Source organism: Portunus trituberculatus, chromosome 14 (genome assembly GCF_017591435.1).
Source record: "Portunus trituberculatus isolate SZX2019 chromosome 14, ASM1759143v1, whole genome shotgun sequence".
Taxonomy (NCBI): Eukaryota; Metazoa; Arthropoda; class Malacostraca; order Decapoda; family Portunidae; genus Portunus; species Portunus trituberculatus.
In genome coordinates, this window is record NC_059268.1 from 1,137,432 (window position 1) to 1,156,115 (window position 18,684).

The window sequence follows — 18,684 nt, forward strand, 5'->3', positions numbered from 1 at the left end:
ATGTGTATGGACTACATTTTGAGTCCAGTAATTGAGAAAGACTCCCTACCATTTTTAGCAGGTCTCATTGATTCATATATTAAAGAACTTAAGGAAAAGTTTGGAGAGGAGAAGTTAATTCCTAAGCATCATTATATGATGCATATTCCCTCACTGATGGAAAAGTTTGGGCCTTTGAGGAATCTGTGGTGCATGAATTATGAAAGAAAGCATCAATATTTCAAGAAATTGATTGTAAATACTAAAAACTTTATAAATGTCACAAACACATTGACTGAGAGGCATCAAATGAGACTCGCATATGAATTGTCATCTAAACATTTTTTCTGTGGAAAGTGAAGCACAATCAACTGTAAAGAATGTTAGTTTTGGTACTTTACCCCAGACACTGAGAGTGACAATTCAAGAAAAGACAGGTAAACCCATCAATGATAAGTGTATCATACCTGCTGTGAAATCACTGTATGTTGATGGAATCAGCTACATTATTAACTCAAGTGTTTGCTATGTGCTTGACTTCTCTAAAGAATTGCCATGTTTTGTGCAGCCAAAATATATATTATTGCTGAATGGGAAATGGTACTTGTGTGTAAAAATTTACTTGCCCATTAGATATGAAATGAATGCTCATGCCTATGAAGTAGAATACCAGCCATCATGGTTAGCTGTACTTCCTCATGAGCTTGTTGATAGTCACATGCATAGACTATACAGGAAAAACAACAAGACATATGCGTACACTGTATTTAATGTTACAGAATTCCACAAGAACTTTTAGTTTTTTTATTGTCATTAATTAGGTACCGTTTAGATGGCTGGATATTATTCTTTTTCTTTTTTTTTTATTTTAATACTTTGCATGTTATATTTATATGACAAGAATGAAATTTTTCTAAGGTTTTGAGTGCATGCCTACATTTTATGATGATAGTTTTTAGAATTGGTGGTGGCTACATTTCATCTATAAAGTAATCAATTAAGGCTGTTGCACTCTCACTGTTGTGTTTGATGATTGTATGCAGTGTGCTTTTTCATGCCTACAGTGCTCGTCACAGCATTATGCAGGTGAACGCCCGGCATACTTCCGTGACGAAATACAATAGCCTACGGAAGTATGCCGGGGCGTTCACCCGGCATAATGCTGTGACAAGCACTGTATAACTTAAATTTTGTATACAGTATAGTATTCTTTGCTTGCATAACCCTATTTTACTAAGCAATGTTTTTGGTGGTTTGGTTGTTTCTTGAGATTTCTTTACATATTTTATATTCCAAGATTCTATGAATTGATGCCAATAATAGTTTTTCATTCTCATATTTCAAGAAAATAGAATAGATGGCTCTCTCATTGTAAAGCTGACTGAACGAATGGCCGAGTTGCTAGTCCCTGTAATAGGTAACAATAGTTTTTTTGGAAGAGCTTGAGAAGCTCAAAAAATCTCCACAGGAGAATCATTCTCCTTGTGTAGATGTAACAACTTTGGCTAATGCCAGTTCGGTGGAGAATGTCGAGAACAGCAGCAGGAATTGTGAGGACCACCAGCCAGAGAGAAGTAGATGTGAGGCTGGGCCAAGCTTATCAACAGCCACAGATGTAGTGTAGCATGACCTACCAGATTACAAGTAAGAATAGATATCATCAGTTATCTCTTGGCTCTTCCAAGTTGTTAGTTCTGTTACAGATACAAAACATTTTGGTAGATATTATTTATCTTATTTATTATTTTTTTTTTTTTGTGTGTGGTAATTTTTTTGGGGGCAAGCTTTTTACATTCCTCACAAGAAAACTTAAAAAGTCATACACAACTGACATTAATGCATCTTACAGGCTGCCAGTCTTTCCTCCGCATGTGAAAGTTCTGCTTGAAACAAGAAGAAATTCAATGGATTACATGCCTGGTACAGCAAACAGAAGAGCTGTGCTTGATGTAGTCACTGGTGCGCTGCAGAAACAAGGTCTTATGTAAGTTCAAATTTAAGCAACTTGCATTCTCAGTTTCATGTCAGTGGAAAGTGTGTGTGTGTGTGTGTGTGTGTGTGTGTGTGTGTGTGTGAGAGAGAGAGAGAGTTTATGTGTGTGCACATGCATGTGTATTTGTATGACAATTGTGTTTTTGAAACCTGTAAGTCAAATATTAAAAGGAAAATGTTCTCATGAAGTACTTCTTTCAAATTGCAGGACAATATCAAGGAAAAGTTTTTCAAGTATTCTGAGTGCCCTTTTCAAGGAATATTCATTTCTTGGATATCCCCTAAGTTTCCCATTTATGTATTTTAGTAAGGAAAAAAATATATACGTGTGTGTGTGTTTATATATATATATATATATATATATATATATATATATATATATATATATATATATATGATACTGTTTAATATTTATTTTAGTGCTGAAAGTGTTTCCTTATTTTACTTCTGGCTGGAACTTTTTAAACAGTTTCAGCCAGCTCTGGTTCTGGTTGGAACTTTATACATATACTGGTTCCAGTATACATCCAACCCTCGATCTAACGACTTTGATTTAGCGGACTTTCAATTTTGCGTACAAAATTACATCCGGTAGGTACATTTAAGTCCATAACCTGAAAAACTTGTCTAATAATTCAATGGAGATCCTGTACAGTACATGTTTCAATAGCAGGAACTAAATTCATAGTAAAACATGGTTCAATTTCTTCTTTATAAGTAATGTACATCATTATACATATGTACTGTAGCTTATTATATATGTATAACTAATACACGAATTTCAAATAACGGACTTTTCCAAATAGCGGACAAGGGTCGGCATGCATTAGTCAGTTAAATCGAGGGTTGAGTGTGTGTGTGTGTGTGTGTGTGTGTGTGTGTGTGTGTGTGTGTGTGTGTGTGTATGTGTGTGTGTGTGTGTGTATATATATATATATATATATATATATATATATATATATATATATATATATATATATGTATGTATATATATATATATATATATATATATATATATATATATATATATATATATATATATATATATATATATATATATATATATATATATATATATATATATATATATATATATATATATATATACGGTCCAGGAGAGAGAAGACCCACAAAAGGACGGTTATCTTCATTATATCCACTTCACAACGTTTCGGGAAAGTACACATCCCATCTTCAGGTACAAAAGGGGGCTGTAAAACCACACGTAAAACGTTAAAAAATGACCAGACGCAGTGGTCCTGCTACTTTTTCCTCCAACAGGTAAGTGGGGAGGGCGACTGGCTTACCAGTATTTACAGGCTCCTACTCACTAGATGGCAAAATCTGATTGGTTCACTAAGAATTTCCTATCCAATACAAAATATAGTACAAAATTCTAATCTGTCATAACTAATGCACAAAAAGAGAAAAAATTAAAGGTATGATGTACAACAGTTAGCCTATTACAGAAATATTTTAGCCTGAACGAAATACTCAATGCTGATTGGTTGAAACAAAGTACACGTATATGAACCTACGACTCCTAACTATGCTATAATGACACTATCACACCAAGTTCGAAAATATTAAGAGAAAATTAATAATTTGGTGGCTATTTCTGTACCATTTAACTCTGGCTTCTCTTTTACAATAAATAAAGATTCCGCTATCCTAAGGTCTGAGTTACAATATGCCCTATACTTTATGTTGAAGTCCTCATCAGTAAGTGCATGATTATATTGTAATGCGTGTTCTCTTATATTCGAGAAACTAGGCTCAGTGGTACGAGCATTTGTTCTATACGATATTCCCAAGTGCTCAGAAATTCGAATTTTAAGGTTCCGACAGGTGGAACCAATATACCGTGACATACATTCCGGACATCTAAAACAATATACAATTTTTGAGCACTAAGGAGTAGGAATAGCATATTCAAATTTAAATAGAGAACCTATAGTATTTTTATTAACAAAAATAAATCTAAAATCAACACTCGGAACATGTTTCTTGAGTAAATGAGACATGGTATTGCGTAAATGGTAACTAAATTGTCCTGAGAAGGGTAATGTAATGTATCTAACCTCTTTGGTTTTATCCTCCACAAAATTGTCAGTGACAAATTTATTTGTGATAAACTTCTTAATTTGTTTCTCTGTTAGGTCTTTGGGGTAACCATTAATATGAAAATAATGTCTTAATCTTTCAAGTTCATTATAGAACAAGGGCCAAGTACTACAAATATTGTATGCTCTATGTAATAACGTTTTGATGGAATTTATCTTGAAAAGGGAAGGGACAACTGATTCAAAATTCAAGCCCAAACCCGTATAAGTTTCGTTCCTGAACACATCCGTGGAAAGAGATCCATTATTCTTCATGACCATTATATCTAGGAATGAGAGGTTATTATTAGTCTCAAACTCGGAAGTGAATGATATATTTTTATGTTTATTGTTTAGATACTCAAGGAATTTATTGTTCCTTAGATTTAAATGCTAGGAAGCAATTGTCTACATAGCGGTTGTATTTAATTGGCTTGAATTCAGTTGGACAATCAGATAACCAGCTTTTTTCATGATAGCATAAAAAAGTATTTGCTAATGTTGGTCCCAAAGGTGAACCCATAGCTACTCCATCTATTTGTTGATACAATTGGTCATTAGAGATAAAAATGGACTCCCTTACAGCCACCTCCAGTAAGGATCAGAATTGCCTCTTGGTTAGGTCATAAGGAATCAATTTTAATCTCTTGCACTCTTCTACACAAATGTCAATTGAAGCAGGTTTTACAGCCCCCTTTTGTCCCTGAAGATGGGATGTGTACTTTCCCGAAACGTTGTGAAGTGGATATAATGAAGATAACCGTCCTTTTGTTGGTCTTCTCTCTCCTGTACCGTGTACGCTATAGACGCCCTGTTTTTCAAGTTATATATATATATATATATATATATATATATATATATATATATATATATATATATATATATATATATATATATGTATATATATATATATATATATATATATATATATATATATATATATATATATATATATATATATATATATATATATATATATATATATATATATATATATATATATATATATATATATATATATATATATATATATATATATGTGTGTGTGTGTGTGTGTGCTGGAGACATTCTTTGCGAAATAAAATGAAGCTTCTCAGAATGCCTTTAACTTCAAGCACATTTCTTGAGCTCAAGAAAAATTTGGAACAACAGATGGGTCACGAGGCCAGAAGCGAAAACTGAGGTCGAGGGCGTCAAGGACGTAGATGGTTTGGTAAAGCGCTTAAAACCACAAGTAAGTGTTTTTTGTTTATATATATATATATATATATATATATATATATATATATATATATATATATATATATATATATATATGTGTGTGTGTGTGTGTGTTGTTAAAAGTGATGGCTATATCAGCGTTCACTATTTTTGTGGATATTCCTCAGGAGAGTCTTATTATTCTCTTTTGAAAGCCTGTTTATGACCTCTCCAAAAATAGTCATTTTCTGCTACATCCAGGATTTCGGCCCCTAGAGTCTTCTTCAGTAGCGTGGTAACTTTTCTGGGTATAGGTGAGAATATGTTAAGGTGGAAACTTGGACGTGCTTATATCCCTGCTGAGCCAGGCAGGTAGAGGGTACGTTTGAACAACCGTTTGGCTCTCGCCTCTCCGCTACTCTGACTGAAGACTTCTGAAGAAGGCTCTAGGAGCCGAAATCCTGGATGTAGCAGAAAATGACCACCTACAGAGAGGTCATAGACAGGTTTTCAAAAGAGAATACGACTCTCCTGAGGAATTAGAGGATATCTTAAAAAAATACTGAAAGCCTAAGTCCGACTCAAATATGAAGGCCGCTGAGGGGGGGGGGAGACCTAACGGGGATTCTCCGGCTGCGGCGTCGCCAAGCATCGTAGCACATGTTTTGATCTCATTATTAACTTACATCTTAATGAACCGTCATAAAAGTGTATTCCCCTAAATTTCTAATAAGGATGTATAGAGAGCTTTGAATATTGTTTTAGTGTAATGAAGACAGTGATTTTTTATAGATACCACAAAATATAGCACCACTGCTCTCCAGCGTTGCTACTTTTCAAGGTTGGACATGGGTGAGGTCAACCTCACTGACCGCTGATAATCCCCAGGTCAAATCGAGTCACTCCTCCCCTCCCTGTCGCTCAGGATGGAAGGTGAATATCTCGTCCGCGCTACTCGCCATCCCAACCTTCATAGTCGAGATAAATTAATTATTTACAACGTCAACAAGTTCTGCTTAGAGGATTCTTTTATTATCAATGTGGAGGACACTTCTGACGAAGAACTGTCTGATTAAATAGCTGAGAGAGGATTATGCCTACAGGGTAAAACCTCTATAAGAAAAAAAAAAAAAACTCTTACCTCATGGGTGGTGTGGAAAAAGAGTAAAATAAAACAACAAAAAAGATGCATGTCTACTTGTCTATTTTAGAGAGAGAGAGAGAGAGAGAGAGAGAGAGAGAGTGTGTGTGTGTGTATGCCGCGTCACAGGAGAACCAATACGTAAACTGTTGAAAGACTCGCGCAAGCAGGATTACATACACACACACACACACACACACACACACACACACACACACACACACACACACACACACACACACACACACACACACACACACGTGCATGAGAGAACTATATAGTAATAAGAAACAAGAGGAAGTAGTAACAAGCCACAGAGAGAGAGAGAGAGAGAGAGAGAGAGAGAGAGAGAGAGAGAGAGAGAGAGAGATTCAGCTTCCGCCCATTAGTGGCGCAGGCAATTTTATTTATAGTGGTACTCATATTAGGGCCCATATCACCGCCCAAGCTCATTTTGAGTGTAACCACCTAGAACCTGGGTATCATGGTGACATGTAGGTAACTTTAAAGGCTGTACGTGGTGGGATTCGAACCTACACTGTAAAAATAACGTGTTTTTGAAAAAAACGCATAAAATGTGTTTGTTTGTTACACTTAGAAAACGAATTTTTTTGCGTTTTTCATTTTTTTAATAAACACAATGTTTAACAAAACACTAGTGTTATCAAAACGCATATGATTTCAACGTAACATACGTGTTTAAGAAAACAATTTTTGCTGAAAAAACGCTTTATTGTTACCAAAAGTGTTTTACAAAACATATCTGTTTAGAAACAAACGGATGTGTTACAATGATTTGTTTTTGTAAAAACGGATCTAGCTGTTTTTGAGCATGTTACACTTTAAAAACGGATTTGGCTGTTTTCAAAAACAAAATTTGTTTTACATATAACTAGATTTGATTTCCTTTAAACACATTTTACAAATACTTGTGTAAATGAAAACACAATCTGTATACATACATATACATACATACATACATACATACATACATACATACATACACACACACACACACACACACACACACACACACACACACACACACACACACACACACACACACTAAAGAAACTTACGTATGAGCGGAATGTAATGTATTCCAACATAAATGGAGTGATATCGGGGATTTTAGAACTCAACGATTACTTGAGGGACAAGAACCCAGATATTGTGGGTCTTACTGAATCAAAACTGAGAGAGGGAGAAGACCTGATGATGGTTGGAGAAGGGAAATATAATGTTTGGAAAAGAAATAGAGTAGGTAAGATGGGAGGAGGAGTGATGTTGCTGGTTAAAAAGATATAAAGGTGGATCAAGTGAAAGAAGGTATGGGAAAGGCAGAAGTGCTAAAGATCAGAGCAGAAACTAATGAAGGAAAAAGAGGCACTACATAGTGGTGTACGTACCACCTAAGACAAATGCATGGTCAGTACAGGAATATGAAGAAATGATAAGTGATACAGGAACATGTCTGGAAGAAATGTTGGGTGGCTGTGAACGAACTATAATGATGGGAGATTTTAATTGTAAAGAGGTGTGTTGGGAGGACTGGTCAATGGAAGGATCAGAGACAACATGGGGAAATACACTATTGACACTGGCAATGGAAAATGTGTTAACTCAGTGGGTCAAAGAAGATACTAGGTTTGGAGGAGAGGGAGCATCGTCAAGACTGGACTTGGTCTTTAGTACAGAGCCAATGGTCATTGAGGAGATGAGGGTGGAGTGCCCTTTAGCAAAGAGTGATCATGCAGTTTTGGAGTTCAAGGTGATAGATGAAGAGAAATCTAGAAGAAATGAAGAATATAAAGTGGGAAGATGGAATTATGCCAAGACAGATTTTGGAAACCTAAAGAAATTCTTTCAAGAGACAAATTGGATGAAATTCAAGAGTGCTAAGGGAGCAAATGAAAAGTGGAAGGAATTTATAAAAATATACAAAGAAGGTGAGAAAAATTTGTACCAATAAGACAACATAGAGAAGTTGGAAAGCAGGACTGGTTTAACGATAGATGTGAAAAGGCTAGAACAAGAAAAGAGGATGCATGGAAGAGGTGGAGAAGGAAAAGACGGATTAAGCAGTGGAAAGTTACAAAAGAGCAAGAAATGAATATGTGTTGATTAGAAGAGAAGAAAGAAAGAAACAAGAAAAGGATATAATTGATAAATGTAAAGACCAACCAAGGCTTTTTACAGACATGTGAACAACAACATCAAAAATAGAGAAAGTATTGAAAGTTTAGAAGTAAATGGAGTATGCAGTGAAGATCCCAGGAAATGGCAGAGGCTATGAATGGATGCTTTCGGAAGGTATTCACAAAGGAGACTGCTTTTGACAAACCACTGGTAATGGAACAGAAAGGGATTATGAAGGAGTTTCAAGTAACTGTGGAGGAGATCAAGAATATGATGGGGAGTTTAGAAGTGAGAAAAGCTGTGGGACCTGATGGGGTATCAGGATGGATTTTAAGAGAATGCAGGAGCAACTGGCAGAAAAAGTTTGTGAAGTAATTGATGCCTCATTAAGGGAAGGTGTAGTGCCCCAAGACTGGAAAAGAGCTAACATTGTCCCAATCTATAAATCAGGTAACAAGAGAGACCCATTGAACTATAGACCAGTGTCACTTACAAGTGTGGTAGCTAAGATGTGTGAGAGGGTGGTGAAGAATAGATGGACAGACTTCTTGGAGAAAATGACATACTTTGTGAGTGTCAATTTGGTTTTAGAAAAGGGCGTTCATGCACGACAAACCTGATATGTTACTATTCGAGGGTGATAGATGTAATACAGGAAAGAGATGGTTGGGCTGATGGAATATATCTGGATTTAAAAAAGGCCTTTGATAAGGTACCACACCGGAGACTGATCTGGAAACTTGAAATGGTAGGAGGAGTGCATGGCAGTTTACTAAAATGGATGGAAGACTTTTGGTAGGAAGAGAAATGAGAACAATAATTAAGGACAGACCATCAGAATGGGGCTTGGTGGAGAGTGGAGTTCCACAGGGATCAGTGTTGGCACCAGTAATGTTCGCGGTCTACATAAATGACATGGTGGATGGGGTGTCCAGTTATGTGAGCCTATTTGCAGACGATGCAAAATTGTTAAGAAAAGTGAGATGTGACAAAGATTGCGAACTACTCCAGGAAGACTTGGACAGAATATGGAAATGGAGCTGTACATGGCAAATGGAGTTCAACACGACAAAATGCAAGAAAATAGAGTTTGGCAAGAGTGAAAGAAGAATCAGGAGTATGTACAAGATAGGAAATGAAGACATAAAACCAGTCATGAAGAAAAGACCTTGGGGTGACAATTACCAATGACCTATCGCCAGAGAGACATATAAACAAAATAATTGGAGAAGTATTGAACTTATTGAGGAACATAAGAGTGGCGTTCGTATATTTAGATGAAGAAATGATGAAGAAAATAATTACTGCAATGATAAGACCGAGGCTTGAATATGCAACAATACAGTGGGCTCCGAACTTAAAGAAACACATAAGGAAACTAGAGAAAGTACAGAGGGCTGCAACAAAAATGGTGCCTGACTTAAGAGATTTGACTTATGAAGACAGACTGAAAAGAATGCAACTTCCGACCCTGGAAAACAGAAGAGAAAGGGGAGACCTGATAGCAATATACAGAGTGATGATTGGCATGGAAAAATGGATAGGGAAGATCTGTGTATGTGGAATGAAAGAATGTCGAGAGGGCATGGGAAAAACTAAAATGGCCACTTATAGGAGAGATGTGAAAAATATAGCTTCCTCATAGAAGGGTGGAAGCATGGAATAGTTTAGACGTGGAAGTGGTCAACGCAAGGAATATTCATGATTTTAAGAAAAGCTGGACATTAATAGATATGGAGACGGGACAACACGAGCATAGCTCTTTTCCCGTATGTTACAATTAGGTAAATACAATTAGGTAAATACACACACACACACACACACACACACACACACACACACACACACACACACACACACACACACATATATATATATATATATATATATATATATATATATATATATATATATATATATATATATATATATATATATATGTGTGTGTGTGTGTGTGTGTGTGTGTGTGTGTATATATATATATATATATATATATATATATATATATATATATATATATATATATATATATATATATATATATATATATATATATATATTCCTCATGCAGAATAAAATCTTAATTCCTATGCATAGCAAATCTTGACAAAATAAATTCAAACTTATAATGCCTTATGTATCTAAAATAGAAGACATGGGATAGCAACATCACATGCAGCATGCATATGGCAATGGCAACAGATCCGATACTTAATTCTAGGTGATATATGTGCATGTATGTATAAATTTGAAAATTCCTTTAAAAGAGTAAGTACATTCAAATATTATCTATTGACATATCTGTACAAATAAATGTATAAAGTGATAGAGGAAAACTGGTCCAAAACTTCTTTGAAGCTAAGGTTTTTTTTAAATATACCATTTATAAATATACATATTATACAGGAGACTAATTAGAAAACTATAAATTTGTCCTTAAATTTAACAATTTGTAAAAATGAATTATAGTAAAGAATCATAATCTTGCATTTAAGCTGCATGAAAACTACATCAAATAGCAAGCTCATTGTGTAATAATAAAAAAAAAAAAAAAATGCAGTTTGGAAAACTACTCGTACAAAAATTCAGGTTGAAGAGTCCAACTACGAATCCTTTTTAATGAATCAATATAATGATTCTCAATATCATGGCCTCAGAAAATCAGTGTGTGGTGCTGTGCAAGTGTTTGAAGAACATAACTGATATCAAACCAACATAAGAAAGAAAGAGCACTTCACTGCATACGCATGAGTTCGTGAGTAAATACCGATATAATATTTAATTGATACAGCTGGAGAACTTTAGCTTCTCATAGAAACCTTTAAGGAACTGACATTTTGTAAACACATTTTGAGGTCTATTTACACATTTCTAAGATGTTTTATGAGTAGTTGTATTTAATGAAAATAAATTTTGATTACATGCAATGTGAAAAGATTAAGGTTAATTACATGTGACTGCTTAATACTACTTAACAAAACACCATATAAATAAATAAATGTTTAGCCACCAATCTGTTAACAAAATTTGAAAGCATTTCAGTGACAAACTTACAGTTCTACAAGGAAAAATATTGAATTCACCAGTTATATTTTGTTACCAAAACATTTAAAATTGCCTATAAGTGAATACTAACTAATTATTCTTTTTGTGACATTTTCCTGCCTCATCTTACCACATACACTATTACCAAATCAAAATTGGATTCAAATAATTGATGGGTTTAGTAGTGTCTGGTGCCCTCTAAAATATATGTCCTTAGCGTAGGGTGGGGACGATGGAAAGACGTGAGTATAACTTAAGGTCCTTTAATAAGAGAAATCCAGTGGAGCGTACCCCTACAGAGGCAAGTATGGGGACAGACTGATTGAGTGGCCCTCGCGAGGGGCACGCGGAATGTGAGATGCCGGTTAGTATTTAACAAAGGAAATAAATGACATTGGTACCTGAACACCTCATATCATTAACCTACATCTCCCTCTCCCCTTCACGCTCATAGTACGAAGTGTCTTGAGCGGTCTTCTGGTCCTTCTTGGCCCTTAGGCGGTCCGACCGGCGGAGTTGCGGGGTGGTAGACGGATCAGGTTCCACATGAGGGCCCGCATCAGCCAGTGGATCATCGGGACAGGGCGGCACAGGACGAAGAAGGCGACGGTTACGCCACAACACCCGGCCGCTGGGCATCTTGACAAGATAGTCACGGGACTTACCAACACCCATGACGATGCCTACGGTGTCCCAGCGTTTGGTCGTCGGGTCCTGAAGTCGAACTTGCGTGTCCAGGTTCAGTGGTACGAGGGGCTTGGCATGGGCGTCATAGCGAGCTGTGGCGTCGTGGTGTCGGGCTGCAGCCCGGCGATCACAGCTCTCAGCCCTTGCCTGCCACTCCTTCTGGAACGTCCTGGCATGCGCTGGAACGCAGGAACGTAGAGGACGACCATACAAAGTTTGGGCTGGGGAACGGCCGGTATAGTTGGGGGTGTTACGGAGTTCTAGGAGGCCCCTGTCGAACGCCTCACAGTCCAAGTTACCAGTGGGGGCCACCTTCTGGATGAGATGTTTGACTGCCTTGACAGCGGATTCGGCGTGGCCATTGGACTGTGGGTTGTAGGGCGTAGCCATGTCGTGGCGAACTCCCCAACGTTCCAGGAAGTCGGCAAATTCCCGGCTGGCAAACTGGGGGCCTCCATCGGTGCGCAGACGAACTGGAACGCCCAGGTCCCGGAACAGTTGCCGAAAGTGCCGGATCGTAGCAGAGGAGGTGGTGTCGGCTCCGCAGGAGACAACAACGGGCCATCCGGAAAGGCGGTCAACGACAACCAGAAAGTTTTTTCCAGCAGTCATGAAGAAATCAGCCGACACTGATTCGAATGGCCGGGATGGGTTGTCGTCACATCGGAGGGGCTCACGCTGTTGGCTTGGTTGAAGGATTTGGCAGGGCTCACAGGCACGGACGGTGTTCACAATGTCGGAGTTCATGCCCGGCCAATACACAACCTGCCGTGCACGACGTTTAGTAGCCTCGGCTCCTCGGTGGCTGTCATGTAGACGATCCAAGACGTGGCGACGGAGGGAGGCTGGGACTACAATCCGGGTTCCGTACAGGATGAGGGCGTCGTCGCAATAGAGGTCCTCTCGTATCTTCCAATACGGACGCAGGGCGTTAGGCAGGGCGTAGCGGTCACTTGGAAACCCTTCCTTGACGAAGTGAAGAAGGTCAGAGTAGGTAGGGTCATCAAGGGTTGCGCGGCGAAGTCCTTCCAGGGTCAGGTCTCTGGTGACAGCCTGGTCTGGAGAAGCCTGAGCGTCTTCGGAGGCGAGGGACTCTATTGCGTGCAACGTGACGACGCTCCTGACGGAGAAGTTCGTCTCTGCATCTAGGATGTTGTCTTCTTGTGTTGGCTTGCTCACTGGAGAACGAGAGAGGCATCTGGGATGCACAGCTTCTTCCCCGGTCTCCAGGTTGCGGTGAAGACAAATGCAGATATCTTCTCCTTGAGTCGCTGCAGGCGAGGGTTGTCGATGGCATCAAGCGAGTAACTATTTAGGATGGGAACTAAGGGTCGATGATCCGTGACAAGATCGAAGTGCTGAAGTCCCAAGACGTAGAATTTACACTTGAACATAGCCCACACTGCAGCTAGCAACTCAAGTTCTATGGTTGCGTAGCGAGTCTCCGCATCGGTCAAGAAGCGAGACCCACATTGTACGAGGTGAAGCTTTCCACCACCATGATCCTGCAACAGGGCGTGGCCTAGACCGTATAGGCGAGATGCGTCCGTCTGAAGGATGGTTGGAAGGGCTGGATCAAAGGTGGCGAGGACTGGTGGGGACGACAAGGCCTCCTTGACCCTCTGGAAGGCCAAGTCGTGGTCGGGGGTCCACAGGAAAGCTCTACGTGGGCTCATCAAAGGGCGAAGGGGCAGCCGCGCTTGAGATGTCTGGTGAGAATTCGGTGAGTTGATTCACCAGGCCCATGAACGAACGGAGGTCCGTCAAGTTGGTTGGCGTGGCGAAGTCCCTGATAGCTCGGACCTTCTCGGGGTCTGCTGCGATGCCCTTGAGAGATAGCTGGTAGCCGCAGAAGGAAACATCCTGTGACGCTAGGACAAACTTGTCCACATTCAGGGTAATGCCATGTGTGCGGCATCTGATGAGTACCTCATTAACGCGCTGAAGGTGTGTCAAATAATCCTCGTCGTACAAGAGGATATCGTCAACAACTTTGACACACTGAGGTACTCCTGAAGCGCGATGTCACCTCTCCTGCAGAAGGCATCTCCGTAGCAGCAAAGCCCATAGGCCCTCGAAGGTAGCGGAAACGTCCATAGGGAGTGATGAATGTCGTGAGAGACTGATCCTCCGCTGCCAACTGGAGCTGCCAATAGCCACACAGCGCATCCACGGTGGTGAAGAACCGAGCTCCAGGGTGGACACTGCGTATGGCTGCAAACGGTGTAGGAGACGGGTGGGTCGGACGGGACACTTGACCATTAAGTTTCGACAAGTCCGTCGTGATGCGAACACCGCCACTAGCCTTCGGGACGACTACCATTGGGTGACACCATGGTGATGGATCGTCTCCTACGGGGCGATTATTCCCTGGGACACCATCGAGTCGAGTTCTGCCTTCACCGGGTCCTGGTAGGCGAGGGGGATGAGTCGTGGGGTATGGATGGCGAAAGGCTGTGCGTCCTCCTTCAAGTGTATCCGCATAGGTGGGCCAGACATCGGCTTCAGCGGTGCATCCTGTAGGTCAGCCTTTCTAACTAGCACATCCGAGTACTCTCGAAGGAAGTACTCCTTCGCAGCCTGAGGAGTGGTGGTGCTAGACAAAGGAAGTAGGGGTGCTGCAGCCGAAGGTAACGCAGCTGTAGCGTCATGATGCTCACCACCTCGTGAAGCTTCCACTGGCTGGACATCTGGTGACTCCCCTACCCGGTTGACGGTCGTCTTTGAAGTCTTGATCTGCCTGGGGAAGTCCGACGGGACGATGGCCAGGGCTCTGCAATGCTCCCAGGACAGCAGAGGTGTAGACAGGGAGCCTTGGACATCAATCCACCCCGTGCAGGACCGCGTGCCGTAGGTCAGCTTCGCCTGGAAGGAACCCAAAGCTGCAGGCATCCGTGATCCATCGGCGTTGTAGTACCGCAGCGATGGAGGAGGGTCGAGTTCCTGCTTGGCAAGACCCAAGTCCCTGAGGTGTTGTGGGCCTATCACCGTGGTGTCAGCCCCGGTGTCAGGTATCACCTCGATGCTGCCAGACACACCGCCACGTGTGACGACGACGGTGATGGTAGGCGAGGGTGTGGGTCTGCCGCGAGCCGAAGACTGAACCCTCCTGATGCTGCCAGCTTGATCCTCCAAAGCTCTGGGAATATGGTGAGGGTCTGAGCTCGCACAACGTGGAATGTGGAGCGGTTATCCCCCGCCGGCTTCGGATTATTGGGCTTGGCGGGCCGCTGAGACGTCTTGGGCGTCGACGACTTGCATAGTTTTTCGAAGTGTCCGTATCGGTTACAAGAGTTGCACTGAACGTTCCTCGCAGGACACTTCTCTGTGTGAGACCAGTGGCCTGTCTTGCCACAGCCACTACAGATTGCAGCTGCGGAGGGCATCCCTTGGGGCCGTGCTGCTGTTTGCCACAGGCGCTGCAAGGGGATGATGACGTAGGGGCGACCCGTTGTGACTCTGCCTTGCTCTTATGGGTGGCCTTCTTCCCCTTTTTGTACTGCGAAACAGCCCGGGCGGCAGGTGAAGCCCGTATAGCAGTAGCGGCGGATCTGGTGGCTTCATAGGCACGACATAACGTGACGACGTCTAAGAGGGTGGAGGAGGCATCAAGGGCGACGATCTTCTGTACGAGCTCCTCGTCGCTAACACCAGTTAGGATGCCGTGTTTGATCCAGGCCTCCTGACAGTCGTTGTCGTTGGCCTTGCAAACGTCGATCTCCTCCGAGAGACCTTTAAGCCTCACGAAGAAGTTTGCAAAAGTCTCACCAGGCGCCTGCTTACAGCTTGTGAAAGCTCGTCGACGTAGAGCCTCGTTACTTGAGTCCTTAAAGTGCTGTTGGAGAGTGTTGAGGACTTCGTCGACGGAAGATGTTGAGTCCGGGGGCAACAACAGCGTGTGCTCTAGCACTCGTTGAGTTTCGAGGGAGAGGCACATCCTGAGTTGTATTAGCTGCTTGGGTTGTGGTAACTTGGCCAAATCAACCATTGTGGCGTAGTCAGCCCAGCGTCGCCTCCACTCCCTGAAGTACTGAAACGTGACGTCAGTAGAGAGAACTGGTGGAGGTTGAGCAGTCGCCTTAGGTGCTGGTGGTGTTCCTGCAGGGCTCGACGACACGGGCGCCTGAGGTGGATGTGATGAGACAGATGGAGGGTGTCCAGGCGTGGGGGCAGGTGAGGAGGCAGGTGGCGGGGCCAATCTTGACAACAAGGCCTCGAATCGTGCTGCATCCTCCCGTTTCTGCTCCGCCAGTTCTGCCCGGTAACGTGCTGCTTCTTCTTCACGCTCGACACGCGCCGCATCGTCTCTCTCCTTCATGTACGTAAGGAAGGCGTAAGGAGGAAGGAAGGGAGGGAGGGGCATGCGGCGAGGCTAGACGCGCGCAGTCACAGTGTCCTCTGTGACTCCGTAGCGAGAGGACCCTGTATCGCGCTGTCCTCCGTGATATGCCCAACCGAAGCCTACCCTCTGGTAGTGGCGTCTTCCAACGTTACTACCAACACCACAAAGCACTGCACAAACACTGGGCACCACACTGCACTGCACAAACATTGCCACTGCACAAACACACGTAAAAGCACTGAGTTGATAGCTGAGTAGCGGCGGGGCAAGGTAGCGTCCTTAGAGGGGAACCGGTTACCGCCGCAGGCTACTTGTAATTTCCCCTTTGTAGGTCGTCCACGGGTCTCTTCCACGTCACTGCGCCATGTAGGTTGTCTATCCAAGTCCTTAGCGTAGGGTGGGGACGATGGAAAGACGTGAGTATAACTTAAGGTCCTTTAATAAGAGAAATCCAGTGGAGCGTACCCCTACAGAGGCAAGTATGGGGACAGACTGATTGAGTGGCCCTCGCGAGGGGGCACGCGGGAATGTGAGATGCCGGTTAGTATTTAACAAAGGAAATAAATGACATTGGTACCTGAACACCTCATATCATTAACCTACAATATGAACATATATCACTTAGGCACGTATCCTGAGACGCTCAGGTCCCTCACTACAGCTATTTCCGAATGGCTAGAGAAAAAGATTTGGATTTAATTTTGGTGTATTGAAAAGGTGTAGTGAGGTATTTGAACATGTAAGCATAAGGGCTTTAGTGAGACACCCAAGCAATCTCCAAAACTTATTATGTAGACCTTTGCAAGCAGCTGTAGTGAGGGAGCTGAACGTCTATGAATACGAACTTCAGATTCACTTTTCAAAGAGACTCTGATATTGTGCAATGAAGTGCTTGTGGTCAGATGACTTCTCATGACAATATGGGTCATGCATAACATATTGTTGCAGGAAGCCCAAGAACTGTGAGTAAATCCGGGGATATGAGAAATCAAAGCAATAGTAACAAGCCAGGAATGTGATGAAAATTACTCCAACATTGTTCATATTCCTGCACCTAATCTTACAATTATCTCCTACAATATACCCATCAACACATTTGTTACCATCCATAAACACCACAATGCGAGGAGGGGATAGATCTGACGAAGAGCACAGGTGACTTTTGTCTGCGTCCGATATATCAAAATCTGCAATTGTAATGCAAGATTTTGATTTTACACCTTTGCCCTTCTTAAAAGCAACAGATTTTTCAATAAACTTCATGACTTCCACGACATGCTCATCACTCTGAAAAATAATAAGAATAACCTCTAGAGTACGACAGGGAAACTGCAGTCAGTAACATAAATTATCATACCAATTTATAGAAGAAAAATTTCCTTAAGAAATTATCACACAGAAGCAAACAGTATACTTACAATGTTGTTACATGTGTTAGGAGATGGTAATCTGTCACGCAAGACCTCTATGATTTTTGAAAGTCTGTCAATCCATGCTGTACTTTTGTCAGCATCATGCGCTCCACCTCTTGTAGGACCTGAGAAGAAAGCAAGTAGTAAATTCAATATCCTTCATAAACGTGAATTTGGCAGGGCTCACAGGCACGGACGGTGTTCACAATGTCGGAGTTCATGCCCGGCCAATACACAACCTGCCGTGCACGACGTTTAGTAGCCTCGGCTCCTCGGTGGCTGTCATGTAGACGATCCAAGACGTGGCGACGGAGGGAGGCTGGGACTACAATCCGGGTTCCGTACAGGATGAGGGCGTCGTCGCAATAGAGGTCCTCTCGTATCTTCCAATACGGACGCAGGGCGTTAGGCAGGGCGTAGCGGTCACTTGGAAACCCTTCCTTGACGAAGTGAAGAAGGTCAGAGTAGGTAGGGTCATCAAGGGTTGCGCGGCGAAGTCCTTCCAGGGTCAGGTCTCTGGTGACAGCCTGGTCTGGAGAAGCCTGAGCGTCTTCGGAGGCGAGGGACTCTATTGCGTGCAACGTGACGACGCTCCTGACGGAGAAGTTCGTCTCTGCATCTAGGATGTTGTCTTCTTGTGTTGGC

The 18,684-nt window shown here is 41.9% G+C and overlaps 1 long non-coding RNA gene across 1 annotated transcript; it reads right to left on the reverse strand.

Moving 5' to 3' along the window:
* Nucleotides 1-17,048: 17,048 nt before the first annotated feature.
* LOC123503521 lies at nt 17,049-18,132 on the reverse strand. Its single transcript, XR_006674507.1, has 2 exons — nt 18,046-18,132; nt 17,049-17,914 (listed from the first exon to the last, which is right to left on the reverse strand). It is a non-coding gene; the product is annotated as an uncharacterized LOC123503521 (long non-coding RNA).
* Nucleotides 18,133-18,684: the final 552 nt, after the last annotated feature.